We start from the raw sequence: 25134 nt of genomic DNA, 5'->3' as shown, positions 1-25134 counted from the left end.
AAGGGCCAGATAGTAAATATGTGAAGTTTTGCGGGTCATATGGTCTCTTTCCCAACACTCAACTCTGCTCTTGTAGCAGGAAAAGCTGAAATACAGAAAAAAATTAACTGATAGAAAATTAGATTTAACTAGGCATTCCTATACTATAATAATAAAAAATTAATCATACTCCATATAGTTTATATCACCTTCACTGGAAATGAGAAGGAAGCAAAGCTGAAATCACTTGGGCATGCAGCAAATGTGTTAATACTATTACAGAATTAATATAAACCACCTTTTCAATCTATACAAAAGAAGGAATTAATATGATTTTTAACTAATTTTTAACTCAACTAATAAAATAACATCATGCTGAGGGTTCTCCTCCCAGTCAAAACACAGAAGGTCAGAAGAGTCACTCCCGTTATAAAAACAAGAAAAACTGCAAAATCACTTTTTTACACCCATAAGAGACTAAGAACACAAGTCTAAAGAAACTCAAATCCATAGATGGATAAATTCTTTCTAGGTAAAGACAAATGACCACTTTCAAGTGCAAAGGGGCAAACAACCCTATAGACAGATATTATGGACTGAAATCCAAGAGCCCCAGAAGTAAAGCTAATCAACACAACTTAAAAATTCTTCCCCATGGCGCTTTCACAGAACACGAAGCAGTGTGCATAAATCCGAGAGTAGAATAGGAAAAGTAGAGTAGGATCTTCTGGAGAGTGGAAAGCCAAGTGCACGGCTATAAGAAATCTCTATAATCTAGCTGTACTTAAATCCCAAGCTCTGTTGCAGGGTGGATACTGAATCTATCCTCAAAACACTGGAAAACAAAATTAACTATAGCTGTAACCCAGCCCAGTTACAATTCAATTTCATATCAGAATGAAGACACTAGCCACTAACACTTTTGGTATGTCTGAGGAGTTAGCAGGCGTTTTTCCAGGAGGAAGCAGTTGTAAACTTCATTATCACTGTTGCTTTCACATGTGATATTCACATACAATAAAAATTACAAGGTATTCAAAGAATCATGAAAATGTGACCCAAAGAATCATGAAAATGTGACCCATGGGCGAAACAAACCCAACACATGACCCAGATGTGGGAACTAGCAAAGATTTCAAAATAAATCTTATAAATAAAAGTTTGAGAAAAATATGGATTAACATATTTTGGCAGAGAAATAGAAACTCTAAAAAAAGAGCCAAATAGATATTCTCAAACTAAAAATTACAATATCTGAAATTATAAAGTTCACTGAATAGGTTTAACAACAGACAAGATACAGAAAAGATCAGTGAATTCAAGAGATAAATAGAAAGTATCCAAACTAAAGCACAGAGAAAAAAGAATTTTAAAAAGTTCAGGCTTAGAGAGTCAGAGACTTGTGTGAGGCAACAGCACACAAGTGTGGAAAGAGATGAAAATAAGAATGGAACATAAGAAATATTTCAAGAGATAATGGCAGAATTTTTCCAAATTTGATGTAAATATAAACTCACAGATTGAAATAAAAAAATTCAGCAAATCATAAACAAAATAAATACAAAGAAAAACTGCACGTAGGTACATCATAGTAAAACTGCTTAAAATCAAAAACAGAAAAAATTTTAAAGGTATCCAAAGAAAAATGACACATTACATTCAGGGTAACAACAAGAATAATAGCTGACTTTCATCAAAAACAACAGAAGCTAAATGACAATATAGTAGATAATATATTTTAATTGCTAAAAGGAAAAAACTGCCAACATAGAATTCCAGACCTTACAAAAAATATTCTGTAACATGGTTAAAATAAAAATATTTTCAGACACACACACGCTGAGAGAACTCATCACCAGCATACATATAAGAAATACTAAAGAAATTTCTTCAGACTGAAAAAAAAAATTCTCAAATGGAAGTCTGGATCTGCAGGAAAGAATGAAAAGCACCAGAAAATACTGGGAACAAGAGGTACATTCACTCTCGCCACTTCTATTCAATGTATTGGAGGTAATAACCAGGGCAATGAAGCAAGAAAAAGAACTGCAGGCATAAAAATTGGGAAAGAAGAATTAAAACTATCTTCATTCTCAGAATATGACATTATACACAGAAGATCCAAAGGAACAGGCAAACTACTAAAACTAATAATTTAAGTTGCAAAGTTCATATGACACAAGGTCAACATACACAAATCAAGTAAATTCTAATTTCTAACATGACATAATTCGAAAAAAGGAAATTTAAAAATACCATTTACAATAGTCAAATAACAAGAGTAACAAATTTAGCAAAAAGATGTGACAGATCTCTAAACTGAAAACTATGAAACTTTGCTGAAAGTAAAGACAATCTCAATACAGAGATAGACCATATTTGCAAATAGGAAGACTCAATATTTTTAAGATGCAAACTTTCCCCAAGTTGATCTATAAATTAACACCCAATTAAAATCCTAGCAAGTTATTTTGTGAATATTGGCATATTGATTATAAAGTTTATTTGGAAAGGCAAAAAACCCAGAATAGCCAACATAATATTGAAGGAGAAAAACAAGGTTGGCGAACCAAACTACAAGACTTCGAGACTTATTATAAAGCTACAATAATTAAGACAGTTGGTACTACTAAAAGAATAGACAAACAGATCAAAGGAACAGAAAAAGAATCCGAGAAACAGACCCACACAAATATGGTCAATAGATCTTCGACAAAGGAGCAAAGGCAATTCAATGAAGGCTGGTCTTTTCGACAAATGGTGCCGGAACAACTAAACTTCTACATTAAAAAAATAAGAATATAGACATAAACCTTACACTTTTCACAACATGGATCACAGACCTAAATGTAAAATAAAAACTATAAAAGTCCTAGAATATAGCATAGGAGGAAATCTAGATAATCTTGGGTTTGGTAATGAATTTTTAAATAAAACATCAAAAGTAAAAGCAATGAAAAAAACAAGCTGTACTTCATTAAAATTGAATTCTGCTTTGCAAAAGACACTGTTAATAAAATGAAAAGACAAGCCACAGACTGGAAGAAAAATCTTTGCAAAACACCTATTTGATAAAGGATTAGTATTGAAAATAAACAAAGAACTATTAAAACTTAATGATAAAGAAACAAACTGAATTAAAATAGGTGAAATGGGGAAAAGATATGTATACCTTCTCACCAAAGAAGATATACATAGGGCAAATGAAAAGATGCTCAACATAATGTCATTAGTGAATTGAAAACTAAAATAACAGATAGTACTACAACCTATTAAAATAATAAAAATCCAAAACAATGTCAACACCAAATGCCAGTGAGGATCTAAAGCAATTCTCACTCATTGCTGATAGAAATGCAAAATAATACAGCCACTTTGGAAGACAATTTGGCTGTTTCTTAAAAACTAAACATACTCTCATTATACAATCCAGCAATCTCATTCCTTGATATTTACCCAAATGAGTTGAAAACTTACATCCACACAAAAATCTGTCAACAATGTTCATAGCAACTTTACTCATAATTGCCAAAACTTGGAAGCAACCAAGATGCTCTTCAAAGGTGAATGGATAAACAAATCATGGTATCCATACAATGTAATAATTACTGACAAAGATAAATGAGCTATCAAGACATGAAAATACATGGAGGAACCTTAATGTACATTACTAAGTGAATGAACCCAATCTGAAAAGCCTTCATACTGGATGTTTTCAATTATACGACATTTTGGAAAAGGCAAAAATATTAAGACAATAAAAACATTAGTTTTCCCAGGAATTCAGAGGAAGGTTGGAGGGATGAATAGGTGAAGCACAGATTTTAGGAAAGTGAAAACTATTCGGTATGATACCATAATGGTGAAGACAATGTCTCTATACATTTGTCAAAACGCACAGGATGTACAACACAAAGAGTGAAACCTAATTAATAATGTATCAATATTGGCATATCACTTGTAACAAACAGATCAATCTAAGACAAGATGCTAATAATAGAAGAAACTGAACAGATGGGGTGAAGAGATATATGGGAACTCTCTGTACTTTCTGCTTAATTTTTCTATAAACCTAAAACTGCTATTAAAAAAAAAAGTCTATTAAATAAAAATAAATTTTTAACATGTTTATAAAGTCATCAACTCATATACTTAAGATTTAGGTGTTTTACTATATGTAAATTATACCTCAATTTTCAAAACTGAAATACTAAATGGTTCTTTAGACCTTTTATTTGAAAATGAATATAGAACAAAAGACATGTTTATGTTTTTTAAAACAGGATGATATATGTTCTACAAGTGCATATATGTGTATATAAGTAAACACATAGGTAATTATCTGAAAAGATATATAACAATCCACAGCATCCCTATACTCTAATAACGAATTGTCAGAAAAAGAAATGGAAAAAAATAATTCCTTTTGCAATTGCAACAAAAAGAATAAAATACTTAGGAATAAATCTAACAAAACAAGTGAAGGACCTATATAATGAAAACTACAAGACCTTATTAAAATAAATCGAAGAAGATACAAAGAAATGGAAAGATATTCCATGTTCTTGGATTGGAAGAATCAACATAGTTAAAATGACCTTATTACCTAAAGCATTATATAGATTTAATGCAATCTCCATCAAAATCCTATCACCACTTTTTAAAGAAATTAGATTAAAAATCATCAGATTTGCATGGAAGCACAAAAGACCCCGAAACACCAAAGCCATCCTGAGAAAAAAATACAAGGCTGGAGGTATCACTCTGTCCAACTTCAAATCATACTACAAAGCGACAATAATCAAAACGGCATGGTATTGGCAGAAAAAAAGACAGACCAATGGAACAGAACTGAGAGTCCAGAAGTAAACCCCCATTTATACGGGCACATAATTTTTGACAAAAGAGTCAAAAACATACAGTGGAGAAAGGAAAGCCTCTTCAATAAACGGTGCTGGGAAAACTGGAAAGCCACCTGCAAAAGAATGAAACTAGACTGTTGTCTATCACCATACACCAAAATTAACTCAAAATGGATTAAGGACCTGAATAGAAGACCTGAAACAATAAATTGCATACAAGAAAAAATAGGAACTCAACTCATGGACCTTGGACTTAAAGAATATTTTATGAATTTGACCTCAAAGACAAGGGAAGTAAAAGCAAAAATAAATGAATGGGACTTTATCAAACTAAAAAGCTTCTGCACAGCAAAGGAAACCGTTACAAGGCAAAAAAGACAACCATCCAAATGGGAAAATATACTTGCTAGCAATGCCTCCAATAAAGGCCTAACATCCAAAATATACAAAGAACTCATACAACTCAATAACAACAAAAAAACAAATAATCCAATTTAAAAAATGGGCAGAGGACCTGCACAGACACTTCTCCCAAGAAGACATAAAAATGGCCAACAAACTTATGAAAGGATGTTCAACATCGCTAGTGATTAGGGAAATGCAAATCAAAACCACAATGAGATACCATCTCACATCTGTTAGAACAGCTATTATCAACAGGACAAGTAATGTGTTGGAGAGGATGTGGAGAAAAAGGAACCCTTATACACTGCTGGTGGGACTGCAAATTGGTACGGCCACTATGGAAAACGGTATGGAGATTCCTCAGAAAACTAAGAACTATCTACCACATGATCCAGCAATCAATCTATTGGGTATTTACCCCAAAGACTTGAAAACATATCTCCAAAAAGATATTTGCATACCAATGTTCATAGCAGCGTTATTCACAGTGGCCAGGACATAGAAACAATCGAAGTGTCTTACAATAGAGGACTGGATAAAGAAGATGTGGTACATATATACAATGGAATATTACTCAGTTCTAAGAAGAGATGAAATACTGCCATTTGCAACAACATGGATGGGCCTTGTTGTTGGGCCTTTTTCATGCTAAGCAAAAAAGCCAGATGGAAAAAGCTGAAAACCACATGACATCACTTATTTGTGGGATATAAACCTAAAAGCAACAAACAAACATGACAAATAAACAAGAGACTCATAGACATAGACAGTAGACTAGTGGTTACCAGAGAGGGTGGGGGTAGGGGGAAGGCAGATGGAGTAAAAGGGGTCAAATAAGTGGTGACAGAAAGAAATCTAACTCTGGGCAGTGAACACACAATGCAATATATATATGACTTACTGTTGAATTGTACACTTGAAACTTACCGGATTTCGTTAACCAATGTCACCATAATAAATTAAAAAATAGTAATAAAATAAAACAGGATTATGTATATTCTACAAGTGCACATTTGTGTATCTAAGTAAACGCATAGAAAACTATCTGAAGAGTGGCAACAATTTCAAAAGAGCAGCACTAGGAAGTAAGAGTACAGAAAAACAGCACCACTGTAAAGAGAACAAGGTGGAAGGATGGAGCAGGGGTAGGGGGGAATACGCCTAATCTGCATGTCTTAACCTTTGTTAGGAGAATCTATATTAATTGTTTTAAGTTGGCAATTTCTAGGTTTTAAATGCAAGTTTCAGAATTTGAAGACTATCTCAAAATGTTTCTAACCTTTAAGAATAAACAGCCTTGGCATTAACTTTGGACGTAGTTATCTGTAAATATTTCCACACCTAAAAAGAATTTTAAATCATTCAATTGTGACTGACTAGGCAACAAACAAGTACTACTTGTTGATTCCTAGTTTATCAATAACTCCATTCCTACAATGATTATAGTATTTCCATTGCACTCTCCTCTTTCATTACTTAGTTGACTCCTAGACACCCCTCTTTTCCAAAATTAACCCACAAAACACCAAGTGTAGAGTCTGACACACTGGATGAATATTGTAATAGTGAAGTTGTAATACAACATTCAACAGTATCCATTATTTCAGAATATGCAAAGAACTGATCTGAGCATATGCTATTATGACATGGTTAACTATCAAAACTATCCCATGCTTGTCTTTTCTTTCTTATATTCTTTTTCACCATGGCTTTCTTTAGACAAAATTTAGCTTCTACTCTGTTCAGTTGTTTGGGTTTACACTACTGCTGTTATGGACTGAACTATGTTCCCCTGAAATTCATATACTGAAACCCCAACTCCCAATTTATGTGGAGACAGGACCTTTAAAGAGGCTGTTAGGGTTAAATGAAGTCACAGGGTGGGATACTAATCCAATAGGATCGCTGTCCTTATAAAAAGAGGAAGAGATACCAGGGATGCACATGCACAAAAGGCCACGTGAGGACACAAACCAAGGAGAAGCCATAGAAGAAACCAAACCTGCAAATACCTTAATCTTGGACTTTCAGCCTCCAAAACTGTGAGAAAATAAATTTCTGCTGTTTAAGCTATCCAGTCTGTGATATTTTGTTATGGCAGCCCTAAGCAAACTAACACAGCTATGCAGCAGTTTTCTGCCATTGCCTAAGAAATACAATGCCTTCTATGCCTAGTGTCATATATGTACGGCTTTCTTTTTCCAATAGAGCTTCAAATATTATACTCAAGTTCCTTTCTCTTCTATCCCCTCAATTATGATCATTTCTGTTCTCTGATCTTAGTATTTAACACCATCAGAAGTCTGTTTCCAACACAATATCAAATTTGTAATCTGACATATTTGCCACTTGCCACTCTGAGACCTTTTTGCCCCTCACTTACTCCTTTACCAACTGCCTCATGTATACTCCTCAGACTTGGCAGCCTTAACAATTACGCACTTAGAAGCATCACCAACCAATGAGAGCATTTCTGGTTAGTGAACAATCCAATAACATGCTGGTTTCTGTCGATTATTTATCTTATTGTTTACACCAGTAGACTATTTTTTTCTGACTGTTGTAGCTATTACTTGAGTTGAGAAAATTCAAATGTTAACTCTATATAGTTTAATAAAGTGGAAAATATTGCTTTTCAAATACTACCAAGAGAGTCCAGCTTTGCTGACTACCATCAACAAACCATGTGCTGAGTTAATTTCTCTACTTACATTAACATATCTGTGCTCATTTACCGAATCATCCAGTTTACCTTCTCTGACCAATGATGTGCATTTTTGCAAAGCAATAGCCTTCCAAAGGAGTATCATCAGAGAACAGAGTATCCCTTACCAACTTACTCAAGAACAGAGCCTAAAGTTCTGTTCTCATTGGAATAGTACCCCAAACAACTAAGTTATGATTGAAAATGCTCATCAAATATTGCCTTACTGCCTCAACAGTCAAAACATTATGGAAAATGGATCATTTTTATTCCTTCAAGATCTTGACCTTATCGACAGCAATGTCACCAAATCACTTTCAGAAAAGTTCAATTTAAAAAGTTTTCTTGGGTTTTGGTCCTAAACTATTTAAAAGGTGCCATCATTCACTATGTGTCAAAAACTGTATTACACCAGGGTGGCTCCATAGTGTAGTGGTTAGCACATCTACTTTACACGCAGAAGGTCCTAGGTTCGCACCCCAGGTGGTGCCACAGACCAGGCCCTGGGTGCGCCAGGCCCCCCAAGTGCGCCGGGGGAAACTATATTACACCAATGGCTTCAAGTAGGATTATAAATACTCTTACCTCTGTTTTGTTAAGCTGTGAGATAATAATGGTAAATTAATAATTTATAAAGAATGACTTCATGGAAAGAAGTTAAGAGTTTTATGCAAAATAAAAATGAAAGTTAATCATTATTTTACAGCATGGTAGTTATTATTTTACTGCACAGAATCAGATAGATAGCAAGACACAAATTACTTATTACCACACATTTACTTATTAGTAAAATTTCAGCTATTCTAAACTTTTAAAAGTCATTCTAGAAATCCAAGTTTTCCAAAGAACTGGAATTTCAGCTCTTTAAGCATTAGAAGTTGTTGTTTTCAGATACTCTAGATTAAATTATTCCTACAACATATTTCAAACTTTATATCTTTTTAAGCAGAGTATACTGTAATTTATGTGTTTATGATTTCACTTATATGCAGAATCTAAGGAACAAAAAGAACAAACAAATCAAAAACAGACTCACAAATATAGAGGACAATCTGGTAACAGCCAGAGGGGAGGCGGGTTGGGGACGGCAGAGAAAATGGAGTGAAGGGTTAAAGAAGTACAAATTAGTAGTTGATAAATGGTCACTGGGATGGGGAGCACAGCATAGGGAATGCAGTTAGCATTAATGTATTGGCTAGGTGGAGAGCCAAAGATGAGAAAGAGCAATTATGGGGATCGTTTTATGAACTATACAAATGTCTAGCCAATGTACTGTATACTTGAAACTAATAAAATTTAAATAAATAACTATAAAAAAAGAATTTAGAAAATTGCAATAAATGTCAATTTTTATATGATAGTGACATTCATAGAAACTACTGATATATATGAGCAAAGTTATCTGTTCCTATCCTCAATATCACCAGATTAGCTTACTTTTAGTTTATAGAAAAGCTTTTCATGCTGTCAGCATAACAACCTACAAATGCCCCTCTGTTTTCACGGCTGCCTCTAATCCATGTGACCTAAGAAACCAAATACTTATTTGAATTGTCTAAAATAAAACTAACCTCTAAATGAAAGCCTGAGGGATTCTCATATAAGTATAGAAATGTTAACCATATATTTTCATAAAACCTCCATTAACCATTTAGAGACATTTTTTTGCAACATAATTTTATGGGGAAAACATGGGCTTAGTAGTCACACAGGGGTTCAGATCCTACTTTTAACACTTATTAGCTGTGTAATCCTCAGTAAATAACAAACCATCTTCCCTAAATGTTTGCATACTTATTATAAGAAATTATCAACATCACCTCACTCACAGTTGCTATGAAATTAAATGTAATACTATGTATAAAAAACGATTGCTACAAAGTAGGTGTACAATAAGGGTCTACTTTCACCTGATTCATATAGTTAATATGGCAAATTTACTGAATTTTACTGTTTTTTATACAGTCAGCAAAATTTTCCATTTCTTTTTCAACATTTTTCAGTTCTCAAGTATCTATATGATCTTAGTTTTCCCTGCCAAATAGCTTGAGTATTTTACGCCCTTCTTGTCCTCAGTAACTGAGATACTTCTCCTGCATGACCCAAGCAGCAGACTGGGTTCTTAAGACAGCACTGGAAATATGGGAATCAATGTGCAATCCTAATTACTCGCATCCTTAGATCATTAATAAGCTCCCTAAAGTCAAAGTCACAGTTTGCTACTTACTAGTAATGTAATTTTGGGGCAAGCTACTCCCTCTCTGAGACTTAATTTCTTCATTTTCAAAAAAGAATATCAATCTCCAATAATATGGCCAATTATTCAAAACAAACACCCACTGAAGTTTTAAGAACTAAATAAAATAGAAAATATATGTCCTTAAAAGTAGCAAGCTGATAAGGCAGTAAGAAATTATAAAGCCAAAACATAAGAGCAAGCATGAATTCTAAGAGGTAAGCAGAGTTTTGCTGAAGCCAAACTTGGGCTTTGGTTTTCACAGTCTCATAAAGATAAAAGCCAAGCCAAGGGCCCACCCTAGGTAGTGAGTCTGATAGGAGACCCTATACCATATGACTGGGCCCCATAAAATGAACAAAAATAAACATGTTCCATTCTAACCTATCCCTTAAGAACTGCAAGAAAAGTTGCTTTGGCACTGAGCTGTAAAGGAAAAGAGGAAAGAAGAGTTCTTGACAAGTTATAACTTTTTCTGTAAAGGGACAGATATAAATATTTTAGGCTTTAAAGGCCATAAGATCTCTGTTGCAACCACGCAACTCTGTCGTAGCATAAAAACTGCCACAGACAATACAGAAACAAATAAGTATGGCTGCATTCCAATAAAACTATTCGCACTGAAATTTGAGCTTCATGTTGCAAAATATCTTTTTCCAATTATTTAAAAATGTAAAAACCACTCTTAGCTTTCCACCTTACAAAAACAGGTGGTACAGGACACAATCTACCTTGAGTTATAACAAGATACACACCATCACCTGGGCTACCACTACCTTATACACACACACAGATTTGTGACCCTAACTCACACCACTTGGATAACACAAAAAACCCAAGTTATAGACATCTATGAGACGCATGTCTAAATTTCACAAATAATGTTCCAAGAAGACATTATTTATAATAAGCAAGAAAGAAACAAAGCACCATGAAAGGAGAGAAACAGACATGCAAAAATTTCAGATACAGGAAATGATCATACAAAAAATATAAAATAACTGTTTACTAATATTTAAAGCAATAAACAAGCCTGCAAATATCTGAAAATACCACAAAAAATTACTTGGAAGATTTGAAAAAGAAATTTTAAAAACTTATAAAATTGTAAAATACAACTGAAATCAAAAAGTGGAATAGCTGAAGAGAAATTAGTGAACTAAAAGACATATCTGAAGAAATTATCCACAGTGAAAGAAGAAAAATATTTTAAAAACAAGGTTAAGAAACATGTAAAAGAGAAAATCTAACATATATGTAAATTAGAGATCTACAAAAAGAAAGAACACTGGGGTCACAACATCATGTTCTTTGAAAACAAACAGAATACAGTAACAAAAAAAAAAAGACTAGAAACAAGTGGTATTTCTCACACCAATATATATCCCATCCCACAAACCCTTCCACAACGTGACATTGACACATTTCCCTAAATTCTCTCCCCCTTGAACTTGGATGGAACTTTGTAACTGTCTAGACCAAAAGAATGAAGTGTGAAGTGAAGCTGAGTGATTTCTGAGGCTAGGTTATAGACAGTAAATTGCAGCACAGCTTCTACCTGGTGCTTTCTCTCTCAGGAATTCCAGTGGTCATACCGTAACAACACTTAAAAAGCTCCACAGAAAAACCCACATAGAAAGGAACTGAGGCAGAACTGCCAAGCTGCACTGCTCTCGAATTCCCGACCCACAAAAACTGTTATTGTTAATGATTCACAAAAGTTTTGGGCTTAACTTATTATGCTGCAATAGATAACATATTTTACTTTCTAATAAAAGTGCTCACATAGTTATAAAGTTAAAAATATAGTCAAAATAATCCATGTGGCAAATAAGTAAAGAGAAAATATTTTGAACTAAACTATAACAAAAATATTACATTTCAAACTTGTGAGATGCAGCCAAAGCAATACTTTACAGGAAAACCTATAACCCTAAATAGGTATAATAGAAAAAAAAAATAGGAAACTATCTTATTCAAGAAGGTATAAACTTATTCAAGAAGGTATAAAGAAAAATAAATAAAAATCATGAAAAATAATAATAAAATTTAAAAAGGTAGAAAGAAAATAGCAAAATAAACCTGGGGCAAGTAAAACAAAATAGTAGACAAGAGAAATAAAAAGAAAATGTAGAACATTAAGGCCAAAAGCCAAAAGTTGGGTCTTTGAAAAAACTATGAATTGGCAAACCTCTGGCAAGAATGAGGAAAAAAAGGGAAAGGGATTAGGAATGAAAAGGGGGGAAAACTACCAATACTGCAAATATTACAATGGTAAGAGGATTTTTGATTTAGATGGAATTGAAAAAGAATCCTAAAAAAGATATAATTTAGCAAAACTTAAGATACAGAAAATCTGAATGGTCCCATTAAAAAAAAAAAAAACTTAATGACTCTTTAAAAAAAAAAAATCTCAAAGAAAACTCCAGAGCCACACTACTTTACCAGCAAGTTTTCTCAAATACTCAAGAAATAAATAATTCAAACATAAGTAAACTCTTCTCAGTTTTTTTCATGAGGCTGACATAACTCTGATACCAAAAAAATCTAGCAGAGACCAGACAAGAAAGAAAAATCATAAGCTAATCTTTTTCTTGAAATTGATTGCAAAAATTCCAAGCCAATATTAGCAAATAAAATCTGGCAAACAAGAAAAGTAAAATATGCTATAATCAAGTTAGGTATATCCCAGGAAAGATAAATATGATAATAATCAGAAAGCCAATTAAAATAATCGAACATATTTAAGAAATCCATAAATAGTCAATGTTTGTTAATGTCTTTAAAAGAATCTTAGCAAACTAAGAATAGAAGGAAACCCTTAAACTGATAAAAAAAAAAAAAAGTATCTACAAAAATCTACAGATTACTTAATGGAGAAAGGCTGAACATTTTCCTGTGAGATCATGAACAAGACAGGATGGCCCCTTATCTACTTTTATCAGCATTATACTGGAGATCTCAGGCAGCATAGGAAAGCAAGAAAAAATAATGAAAGGTATAAGGATTAGAAACAACAAACACAACTGTTCACTATCTGCATATGACATAATTGTGTATATAAAAATATGGAAGAATCTACAGATAATCTTATTATTCTATAATTTAACAGATACAAGTTGATATTAATTTTATATCTCTATATGCCAGCAACAATTAGAAAATAATCTTTTAAAGATATATCATTACTTAGAACTGCATCAGAAAATATGCAAGAATAAATCTAACAAATAATGTACAAAACCTCTACCAAGAAAAATGAGACTTTATTACGAATCATTACAAATACAGAGAGATATCTATGTTCATAGACTGGAAAATTCAATGTTGGAAAAATATCAGTTCTCCCAAATTAATCTATAATCAATTCAATCTCAATAGAAATCCCAAATGTTACTTTTATTGTTTTTTTTTTCCTGTGGAATTTGACACAATGATCCTAAAATATATATATGAGAGCACAATGGGGCAAAACAACCAAGACTCTCCCGAGAACACCACGAAGTGGGAAGACTTGCCTTACCGGATAGCATAATTTATAAAATTATAAGTAGATGGTGTGTTACTAGTATAGGAAAAAACAAGCAGACCAACAGAACAAAGGAGCAAGTCCAGAAACAGAGCTACTTGATACGTCTGATGTGGCACTACAGATCAGCAGAGAAAAGATGAACTTTTCAAAATCGATGCTGGAATAATCAAGTATCTATTTGGGGCAGGAGAGAATGAGATCAGAATTCACACTATCCACAAGATCTATTTCAAGTAAAAACCAAATTTGTGAAAGGTTAAAACTTAAAAGCTCTTAGAAGATAATGTTGGAGAACACCTTCTTTACTTCAGCCTAGGAAAGGGTGTCTTTAAAAGAATTCAAAAAGTACAAGCCAAAGTTGATAAGTTCAACTACACAAAACTGAGAAATTATGTTGGTCAACAGGCATCATCAAAAGTGAAATAACAATCCCCAAACAGAAGATACTTGTAAAAGGTGTAACTGAAGGCTCAGTATCCAAAACACGGAATTACTAAAACTTAGTAAGAAAAGCACAAACCACCTCATAGAAAACAATTAGACCAACAATTTGAACAGGCCTGGCAAAAGAAAAAAACTCGATGACTATGAAAAGGTGTTCCACATGTCAATTGTAATTGAAAAATATTATTTAAAAAAAGAAAAGATGCTTGACTTCATTAGTAATCATGTAAATACAAATTAAAATCATGAGATACCATATGATATCCTTCAGACTGGCAACAGTAAGAGTCTGACAATACGAAGTGTTGAGAAAATAGAGCCATGGGAAATTTCATACATTGTGTTGGTAGAAGAATAAATTGAAATAATTTTGAAAAACACTTTGCCATTATCAAATTTGATATGTGCATACCTTGCAACCCAACAATTCCATTCCTAGAATTCTAGAGAAACTGGTGTACTTGCAAACATGAAACAGGTACAAGAGCACTCACCATCAAATTGTGTAACAGCAAGAAATTGAAATCAACTCAAATGTCCATCAAAACTAGAATGAATAAATTGTAGTATAATCATACAACGGAATACTTTACCACAATGAAATCTAACCAGCTATTATGGCTAACACCAACAACCTGGAATTAATTTCACAAATGCTAAATTTTTAAAATCACATAAAATACTCATATGAAGTTCAAAAACAAAGAAAACTATATTGTTTAAGAATATTTACTGGGAATTTCAAATTAGGAAGCAAAAAATGATATTCACAAAGGTCAAGATAACAGCTATCTCCACAAAGGAGGTAGTTGGCATGGACAGGATGAGGTTAACGGGGAGGCCTGAACAACGCAAATATTCAAAATTTTCTCTAAACTGTATGTTTCATTCACTCTCCTGTATATATGAATAAAAAGGAAAATGACTGCATATGATTGCTATGGTAATTTCAGTCAATAAAGGAACCTATGATTTTAGGCAATTACAGTTAATATATCATGGTTACTAAAATTTAAACTGTGTTGTTGGGAACCTAGTATTATTTACTTAAAAGTGGTAATTAAAATTTATGCATATCAGAACCATGTAAAATGAAAAGAATTTTTTTAATTAAAAAATAATAAAAAATAAAGCAACCTATGTAAGCTTGGTACCTAGTGTGCATTTTTTGTAAAAAAAACTACTATAATTACATAAACTTTTTGTATCTTCCAAAGTGCCTAACACCACAAATTGCTCATAGTAGATGCTCAAATATTTTGTTCAATCAATGAAACAAATTCTTTTCAATCGTTGGAGTAAAGACAATTTAGATCCGAATGGTTAGGTTCCCTAACTTCTGATTTCTATTTCACATGCTCAGAGCTTGAATTCCTGGTATCTTAACAGGTAACCCTACCTCTCCCTTTAGTATTCCTGATCTCTTAATTCCTAACACTCATATTATATATCTTATCTGCCTACTCGATGGCAAGTAGCTGTCCCCTGAATGCTTAGAATCCTATAATCTGAGAGATTCGAAGCCAAAAAGACAAAAAAGAAAGGCTTACAGTTAAGGAGAGAGGAATATGTGGAGGGAAAAACAGTGAGGACAGAACTTGAGTTACCCTTACATGAGAACACCCAGGACATTAGGTTTTCATTTCCAATGCTTCAAGGAGCCAAGAAGCATTGAGAGAGACAGTAGGTAAGCCATCTATTACCCCTTTGACACTGGTGTACATAAAATAATTAAAACAGATTAACATTCACTGATATCAATCACCTAATATTGAGTGTACCTATATCTATTTCTCCTGAAATTCTCTTAACAACAACAACAACAACAACAACTATAACAATGAAAACACGATAAAGCCCACGAAGACTGTAAGTCTCTCCAGAACGAATTGACTTGTCATTTACTTGGGGAAGAAACTGTAATTAATTTATTCAACAAGTATCACTTATTTATAGTTCAAAAAATTAGACAAATATACATCAGATCCAGGCTCATTAATAAAATTATATCAACACAACAGAATATTATGCCTCCATAAAAAGAATGAGAAAGATCTGTATGTACCAAGATTTGTATGTACCAATATGGAGTGCTCTCCAGAATATAGTAAATGAAAAAGAAAAAAAAAGAGGTAGAAAACAGTGTATATATAGTATGTTACATCTGCTGTATGAAAAGAGAACGCACATACACGTACATCTCATTTTTGAAAGAAAAAATACTGGAGTGATTGATCAGAAACTTACAAAAATGGTTACATATGGGGAGTATGAAAGAAACAGCAGAGGGATGGAGATAAAAATGAGATTTCTACATATACTTTTCATCTGATTTCTCCTTTTTAACTATGTGTTTTACATATTCAAAGGATAACATTAAATCAAAAACAAGAGAAGCAAACCCTAAAACGAAAAACAAATAGACCTAACTACATATTAAATTGGTAAAATCACATTGAGGTAATAATGATTTCAAAAAACTTTTGAATATAATACTAACAATAAGTATATCCTTAGTGGGATACATTCTAAGGACAAATAAAATGCAAAGAAATCTTGAACTTCACTGAGTAGTTTTATTTTCAAACTACTTAAAGTATACTTAGGAAAAGTATGTACCGATATATAAAAACTAAGATTTCTAGTGTAAAGATTAAAACTAAAGTAACTTTTTAAAAGAAACATGCAATGTTAAATATGAATTAGAAAAATCATATGACTTCATGTTTTTCTAAAAGCCTAAAAGCAGTGTATGTACTTTTACTCAAAAGCCTAAAAGCAGTGACAGCTCCATAACAAGGAGCACACTTAGCATCTAGATACTGGTTTCAAAATATCATCCTCTACTATGAAACAGAGCTTCTTGGGAAAATTGCTAATTCCAGTCTAAAGCAGCAAAAGTCATAATATCCTGTACCCAAAAGTAAGGAAATCAAAGACTAATCATGGGTTTATGCAAAAAGAATTCAGGAGTCTCCTAGAAGGGGCTCCCAATGTCCTTATTTGGGACAATTTGAGCATCAAAAAGAACAATATCTATAACTAATTGCAATACAACAAATAAAAATTCAAGAGTGTAAAAAACTCATTTGTCGCCATTGTGGATGACTATTAGACTACTCCTCATTCTGGAAATTAGATGGGAAAGAATTAAGCATTTATTTACTCTGCCCTTTTAGGAGGAACTGTAGTTCACACCCAGTCGATGGTTTAAAGCGCTCATTAACTGAAAAATGACAGCTAACAGAGTTAGACAAATCATCATTTTTCAACTTTTAGTTAAATAACTGATTTGCTTAAGGCTCAACAAAAGATACTAAAATTATTAGGTAAAAAATATTGAAGACTGGAATGGTACTAAGGTAGTGTACCAAAATACTGCCCCACAGATTACTATACTTGATGATCATAGGAGGAAAAACATACGTTTATAATGGAGAGATATAACAAAACACTACCTTAAACCTAATAAAACTTAGATCACTAATAGTTATATTATATACCTTCCATAGTTTATAACATGATATATAACATTACCTATGAAGTATTCTTGCCAAAATTGTTTAACATGAATCTAATCAAGCCTTTAAAATACAACTACTAGTTTACAGGATATACCGAGAACGGGGGGAACAAGTTAAACAAAAGCACAAAGAAACAATCAGATAACTCTTAGAAAATAAACCGCCGTACAAGATCTGGCCTTGTCAAAGAAATTTCAATATCATAAGAAAGAAGAGTGAGGAAGGGAACTTTTCTAGATTAAAAGAGACTGAAAAGATGATCATATGCAATACAAAATCGTGACTGAATTCTGCTTTTTAAAAAACCATGTTATGGCACAACTGGGAATATTTAAACATAGATGAATATTAAATGCTATTAGGAAATTACTGCTATTTTTCTTAGGTGTTGGTAACGGCACTGTGATGTGGAGACAACCTACTTTCTTAAGAGCTATATGCTGAAGTATTTTGAGGTAAATGTCACAATATTCACAACTTTCAAAAGTTCAGTAAAAGTACATATACACATAGAGAACCATAAAGTAAATAGATGGTATATTAACTTCTGAATCTAGGTGGCAAATATAGCAATGGTCTTTGTTCTATTCTTTCAAAATTTCACTATTTTCTAAGCTTTTTAGTATAAAACAGGAGGATGGCAGGAAGAAAACGAAAAGAAAGTAGAGTTGCAAAAATAAGGAAAAAATGATCTACAAATCATTTATTAATACATATTCATAGTCACCTGAAGACCTTTCACCTTTACATTAAAAAAAAGCCAGAGATTACTCAGCCCACTATCTCCTGATCAATATAAGTAAACAGATTTTAAACAAATACTTACACACTACGAACAGTAATATCACTACAATCTGTTAATGATTTAAGGAATGTTTGTCATTGGCAAACAGAACATTTTGTTTTGATACCCCACAATGAATCAAAATACATTCTAATGTCCATTAATCTTATACTAAGACATGAAGAAAAGTACTTCTTTGAAATTTTTTGAATTGAAAAATATGATCACAAAGACAGCTGGCAGACTATCATTCTAGGATTTACTTCTATTAGCAACAAACTTTGATTAGCCATTTAATTCTAGATGCCACACAACAAAATTCTTTAAATTTTTAATCTCAATTTAATATAACAAGAAGTAGACATTTATTCAAGGGAAGAAACGAAGGCTTGAAAATCAACTATGTGCTTGATGCTTTACATAAAGTGTTTAATAATTATCTTGTGAGGTAAATATTCCCATTTGAGAAATGAATATTCTTGAAGATCAGAAATGTTAAGTTACTTGCCCATAAGTGACAGCTCATAAGGTTGGAAATTGAATCGCGGTCTACTGGAAATCTAGGTTTGAACGTTCATAATGCTGCTTTCTACTTAATTGTCATTAATGGATTTAATATTTACAGACTAAAAAGCCAATCTAAGTAAAAGTATGTTTAAAAGAATACCTTCATATTCAAAGAGCTATATAATTTTAAAGTTTTAGAAAAATCAAAACTGACAAAAAGAAAATGTACACTCTAAAATTATGGCTAGCTGCAAAAAAAAAAAAAAAACAATTCCTAGCAAGCCAGCTGTCTATGACATAGGACAGCCAGCCCTTTCCTCACTGTACATGTAAAATTACACTCCAGTTGCCCGTTGGATGACCCCACTGCCAAAATATGCTAGCAACATAATTCACATTAAAAACTAGAGGCCCACCACTATTTATAAAGTGCTTTACACGTTTACTATACCCATCTCAAGCAAGTTCACCACTCAAAATTAACACACTATTTTCAGCAAATATTCTTTGATCTATCATATTTTTTCTGCCACTCTAAAATATTAAATAAGAAAACCTACTTAAATAACATCCTACAACTGAATAATATTAGTATTTTTTTAATCTATTGCATAAAAATATGCCAAAATTACACTTCTATAACATTAATGTAAATTACATAGGTTCTCTCTAAAGGATCAAAATTGCAATACCTACGTCTCTTGTATGGCTAAAGATATACACAAAATACGTAGAGAAATCTTTACGTTAAAGAGTTTTCCCATTTAAAATTAAATCCTCTTTGAATTGGATTAGTGATTAGAAGAGGGCATGAGGTGGCTTATGGAGTTGTAATAATATTCTGTAACCTGACGTGGGTGTTGATTACATTGGTGTGCTCGCTTGGTGAAAATTCACTGAGCTGTGTACATTTATGATCTGTGTACTTTTTTGTATCATTTATAAAAAAGCCTATATATTTTTTTAAATCCTCAATCTAAAAACTTGCCTAATTATACTGCACTGATACCAAAGAAAATAAGTAATCAGGAATTTCATTAGAGAGCTATGAGAGAAAGCAGCACTATGTACTACAGGAGCACAGAGGGGTGGCACCTAACTTAACCTGGAAGAGGTAAAGGAAAGCTTCCTGAAGATACATTTGAACTGACTCCTGAAGTTCAGTAGGAGTTAACCAAATAAATGAAGCGAAAAGGGGAAGACAGAGTGCAAAGATAGGAAAGAAGAAGCCTATGTTCAATAAGAGAGGACCAAAGAATTTAAGGAAGACAGCGAGAGGAAAGCCTAGAGAATTAAGAGTCAGAACATGAAAGATCTCATATACATGACATGCTACAGTTTAAGCTTTATCATGAAAGCAATGAGAAAGCACTGAAGATCTTTCAACAGGAAAAGACATTATTAGATTTCTTTTGTACTATAAATGTCAATTATGGTGCCTGCCATGCTTACAACCCCATTTTGTCAGAAATTAACCTGTACATTGTCCCAGGCTTTTCACCATGATCCCACTCCACACCATGGGCAAATAAACACACAGTCAACACTAAATGGGCAAGAGTGGTCACATGAGCAAAGTAAACAGGCTTGCTAGCAGTCCATGAAAATAAAAAAAGTTGAGCCAAATAGATTGTTTCTTGGGAATTCAAACCAGAAAATCCTAAGGAAAAAAGGGAGTTAACAACAGAAGCTTAAGTTAAAAAGATAGCTGGCAGCAGGAAAAATGCTGGCATGGGAATGACACAGTAGTTACAAGGAGGCAGAAATTGGAATACATAGAAGCTATGAGATGGGCAGGGGTTGTTGAAGCAGAGAGAAAAATAAGCCAAAAAGAAACAGAAAGAGTAGCTAAGACAAATTAACAGTAGAGCACTAGAGTAAAATCTGTCTTTTCCTGCTTCTAGTTTTATTTATTAAGCGCCTGTTCTTCTTGAAACCAAGTTGTTTAACTTTTCCTGGGTTCCCCTGTTTCCTGGGTTTCCTTTCAACAAGAGCTCCACTACTTAAGGTAACTTGAGTTTCTTCCTTGCAACTGAAAAGAGCCTAACTAAAAGAGCATTTTAGAACACTTATTCTGGCAGCAATGCAGAGAATGAACGGGAAGGTATGGCATAATAAGGGGGAGAAGAGAGAAGGCAAGACAATCACTTAGAAAGTATTACAGAAGCCCAACAGATATTTTGGGTTAAAATAAAGTAGAGACAACAAAAATAGCAATAAGGAATAAATAAAACATCATGGGGAGAATGTGCAGGACTTAGTGATGTTAGTAATAAGGTACAGAGTGGAGTGGAGGATGATTCCCAGGTTCTAGAAGGCTTCATGAGGACAATGGTGCCATTCATCATGACAAGAAATCAAAAAAATTTTTGTTGGCAGTTTGTCTCCCTCTACCCTACCTTATTGGGGGGAAAAGAGGCAGAGAAGAGTTGTATTTTGTACATGTTTGAAGTGCTTGTGAAATGTGAATGAATCCAAGTGGAAATGTCCATTAGCAGTGATTTACAGGGGTCTAGAGTAGAGGCAAGAGCTCTAAACAGCAGCTCTAGACTTAAGAACAAATACATTCTTCTATAAAGCCGGGGAAAAAAATTTTCTTAAAAGAACAAATACATTAAGTTGATATTATGGTTCTAAAATATGTCCAAAAATTCTGCCTATAATATTTATTTTAAATTAAGATAACTAAAAATCATGCAAACCAAAAACTTAAAGTTCTTGGCAAACCACATTCAAATCTCCTGCACTTCTCTGCAAATACCAAAGATTGAACCAATTTCTACAATAGTATAAGCCAAATGATCAGGAAAGATGGAGTTTATACTACTAATTTCAACTGAGGTTTTACTTTTTTAAAAAAAAAAATCTAAGTTTACTCCATTTCTCTCACAAACTATACATTACTATTGTTAGCTAAGGCGGAAAATGCTAAAAAAAAAAAGTCATATATAAGACAGTGAACCTCACTATTGTTGCTTAAACTATAACAAAATTTCTTAAAGATTTAATCACATAATTTGCTAGCTTAGACAAACACTTAATTATATCTGTATTGTAAATGTTGGGGTTTTCTCGTACAATCTTTTCTTTTTTCACCTATACCCTGTGCCCCCAACATCTATTACTCCAAACCCAGAACTTGAGAATGAGCTTAAAACCACAAATCCAGCTGCCTACTTGCCATCTACATGTGACAGAAATATAACCACCCAAACTCAACATGTCACAAATTGAATTCAGCTTTCATGACAAAAATAAAGATCCTACTTCTCCCTCATATGGATCCCCACCTCACTGAAAGGCACAAACTAGAAAACAGATCTTAACCTGTATGAACCCTCTTCCTAATCCCAAATCCACTGAAATCACCAAGTCCTGTCTACTCCCAATACCCAAATCCAGACTCACTATCGTCATTTACCTGGATTGCCCTCCTGATAGTCCTGCCTTTAGCCTTAGTCTATCCTTCAATTCTCCCTCCTCACTGCAGCCAGAGTGACCTTTTAAAAATGCAAATTTGATCATTTCAGTCTCTTACTTTAAATCCATCAATAATTTATTTGATATATATTATAATCACCATTGAAGCTAGTCACTCCATGGAAGCTCAGCATTTCAATGAAATTTACTTAAGCTATCTTTTTTTTGTAGGTTCAACACAAAAGAATCATCAGCAAATTTTTTCAAACCCTGAAAATTACTTAACACATACATATAGCAGCTGATAAATTTAAAAGAAAAGCATGCAGCACTGTTTGCAAATGCAAAGACTTAAAATACTTCAAAATCATTAAAACGGAATACTATCCAGTCAGTAATGAGGCACTATCATATCTACTGTTGTTGAATGATCTCTAGAATCTATTATTAAGTGAAAAAAGCTACAGACAGAGCGTACAGTATACAAGCATTGTCTGTAGTGTCTTAATATAAATGTATAGGGCTGTACATGCTAGAAATATCACAAGAAGGACACATATGAAGATGGAAATACTAGTTGCCTCTAAAGATGGGCGAAAGAAGTCTATGGCCATGCCACTCTGAAGAAACCCAATACTGTCTGATCTCAGAAGCTAAGCAGGATCAGGCCTGGTTAGTACCTGGATGGGAGACCACCTAGGAAGACCAGGTGCTGTAGGTGTAAAAAATAAAAAATAAGGGACTGTAAGCTAACAAGGTCCTTACAATGTGTGAGGTCAACCAAGGGTTGCCTCGCCAAAAAAAATTAAATTAAATTTTAAAAACAAAGATGGGCGGAAGATAAAGAAACTTTTTACTGCATATACTTTTGGGCCTTTTGACTTCATGTCCAGCTATTACTTATAATTTTAATATGATTTTCCCACTTCTCAGTTCCATACACAAAAATTTTAATGCACTGACTACAAAAATCTCTCTATACTTCTTCCCTAAATCAACATTAAAATTATGCATTGATCATTTTGTGTAACATTACATTTCCTTCTTAACAGTTTAGGAGTTCAACATTTTATTCAATATTTTACTACCGCTGAGAAGGCTGTTGGTAATGACCAGTGAACACTGAATGATAACTGTACTTGCTCCTTGGAAAACCAAGACAGCAGTGCAGCACCAGGTAGTAGAAATTTATTGAAATGATATTAAAATCTTTAGGGATTAAAGAAAGCTAAAAATTTCACTTTTCCAGCAAATTCAAAAACAGCAAATGAAAAAAACGTCCCCAGTATCCTTCGAAAACAGTGCAAAAGATCTGTAAAAATATGTGAGAAAGTAAAACAAATGATACTACATGGAGAGTTTTATCCATTAGTGGAATGTGATTTAATCCTTATACAGGTCCCTAAAATGTCAGATCTCAACTACCTCACGCGTTCTACAGAAGAGATGGGAAGCAGGCTATGACCTTATAACAGCACACACACCACCTGCACTGACCTTCCATACTCTTCCCTCTTCCTCTCTTCTTTAGCCACCAGACTAAACTCTCCAAACATGGGTGTCAGTTCGTCACCTTAAGCTCCACTGTGGGGAACACACTAGGCTAAGCAAACTTCCTCTCAGGATTTCATGGCAAAGTCCTTTCAACCAAAGAAAGGATCACGACTAAGAATAAAGAAAACAAGGTCTGCTAGAAGAGAAAAGGTCTGCGGGAGAGGGGTAAGGAGAGAGACCGCTGTCTGATGGTGTCTAAAGGGGCTGACATCAGATCTACTGGGAGGTAAAAGCGTCACGAAATACACTATCTGAAAGCCTCGTTGGATAGGGAAAGCTAGTCGGATTGGCGGTGAGCGAGATGGGTGGAAGGGGAGGTCCGCTGGGAAGGGAGGTGGGCAGTAATGGATCTGCCTTTGAGCTAGGGGTCGCAAAGCGTTACAGGGTAGCGGTGACTGGGTCTCAGAACTATGACCGGGTCAGCTCACGGGATGTAACAGAGTCTAGAGGATCCATTAAGACCCCTAAGAGTCTGTGGCGGGTTCTAATGGGGTGTGCTGGGTGTGGGGGGGCCGTGACAGAACCGCCGGCACGGCTGGAGGGCCGGAATGATGTCTGGCCAATGGAGATACGATGGGTGGGGTCTACAGGGGATCCAGGGCAGTGATCGGGCATCAAGGAGGCTCTAGGGCAGACCCGCTCGCGGGGCGTCTCCTCTGGGGCGGGGCCAGGCAGCCCCACAGGAGCCAAAGAGCGAGACTGAGACGTGGGCCGGGCCGGACAGCAGGGCCGCTGGGTGGCTAGAGCGGGTCTTACCTCGGGTTCCGCGGCGGTGGCCACCACAACCCCCTGGTCTACGACGGAAGCCGCCTCCCACCCTCGGCCACAGGGTCTGGACGGAGGAAAGAGCAGAGGCCAAGGCCAGCGAGGGTCGGACGGTTCCGGGAGGGTGGGCCCAGCTGCCTCAGGGTCCGAGAGAGCGGCCGCCGCGCATCCCCCGCCCTGTCAGAGAGACTCCGCCCGGCCTGGGCAGGCACATCCCCCGCCGCACCCCGCGCAGAGAGCACGCGTTGCACCGCCGCCTCAACCGCTGTCGCCGCCCCTGCCGGGACCGCCGATGCCTCCGCCGCTGCTAAACTCTCAGCTCCTCCATCAACCGCTGCCGGGCCCCTAGTCCGCTCCGGCCCGCGCGCCGCCGACCCCGCGAACGCGGCCCCGCCCCGCGCGACTCCTCGGCTGCAGA

The 25134-nt window shown here is 34.7% G+C and overlaps 1 protein-coding gene across 1 annotated transcript in view; it reads right to left on the bottom strand.

Moving 5' to 3' along the window:
- Nucleotides 1-25124, bottom strand: part of MYO9A (myosin IXA) — a 245311-nt gene extending 220187 nt beyond the window's left edge. Inside the window, exon 1 of the mRNA XM_023521568.1 lies at nucleotides 24708-25124. The gene's annotated coding sequence lies outside the window, so the exon portion shown is untranslated. The remainder of the gene's footprint in view (nucleotides 1-24707) is intronic.
- Between the last annotated feature and the right edge of the window lie 10 nt (nucleotides 25125-25134).

Source organism: Pteropus vampyrus, unplaced genomic scaffold (genome assembly GCF_000151845.1).
Source record: "Pteropus vampyrus isolate Shadow unplaced genomic scaffold, Pvam_2.0 Scaffold10, whole genome shotgun sequence".
Taxonomy (NCBI): domain Eukaryota; kingdom Metazoa; phylum Chordata; class Mammalia; order Chiroptera; family Pteropodidae; genus Pteropus; species Pteropus vampyrus.
This window is presented reverse-complemented; position numbering and strand designations above follow the sequence as displayed.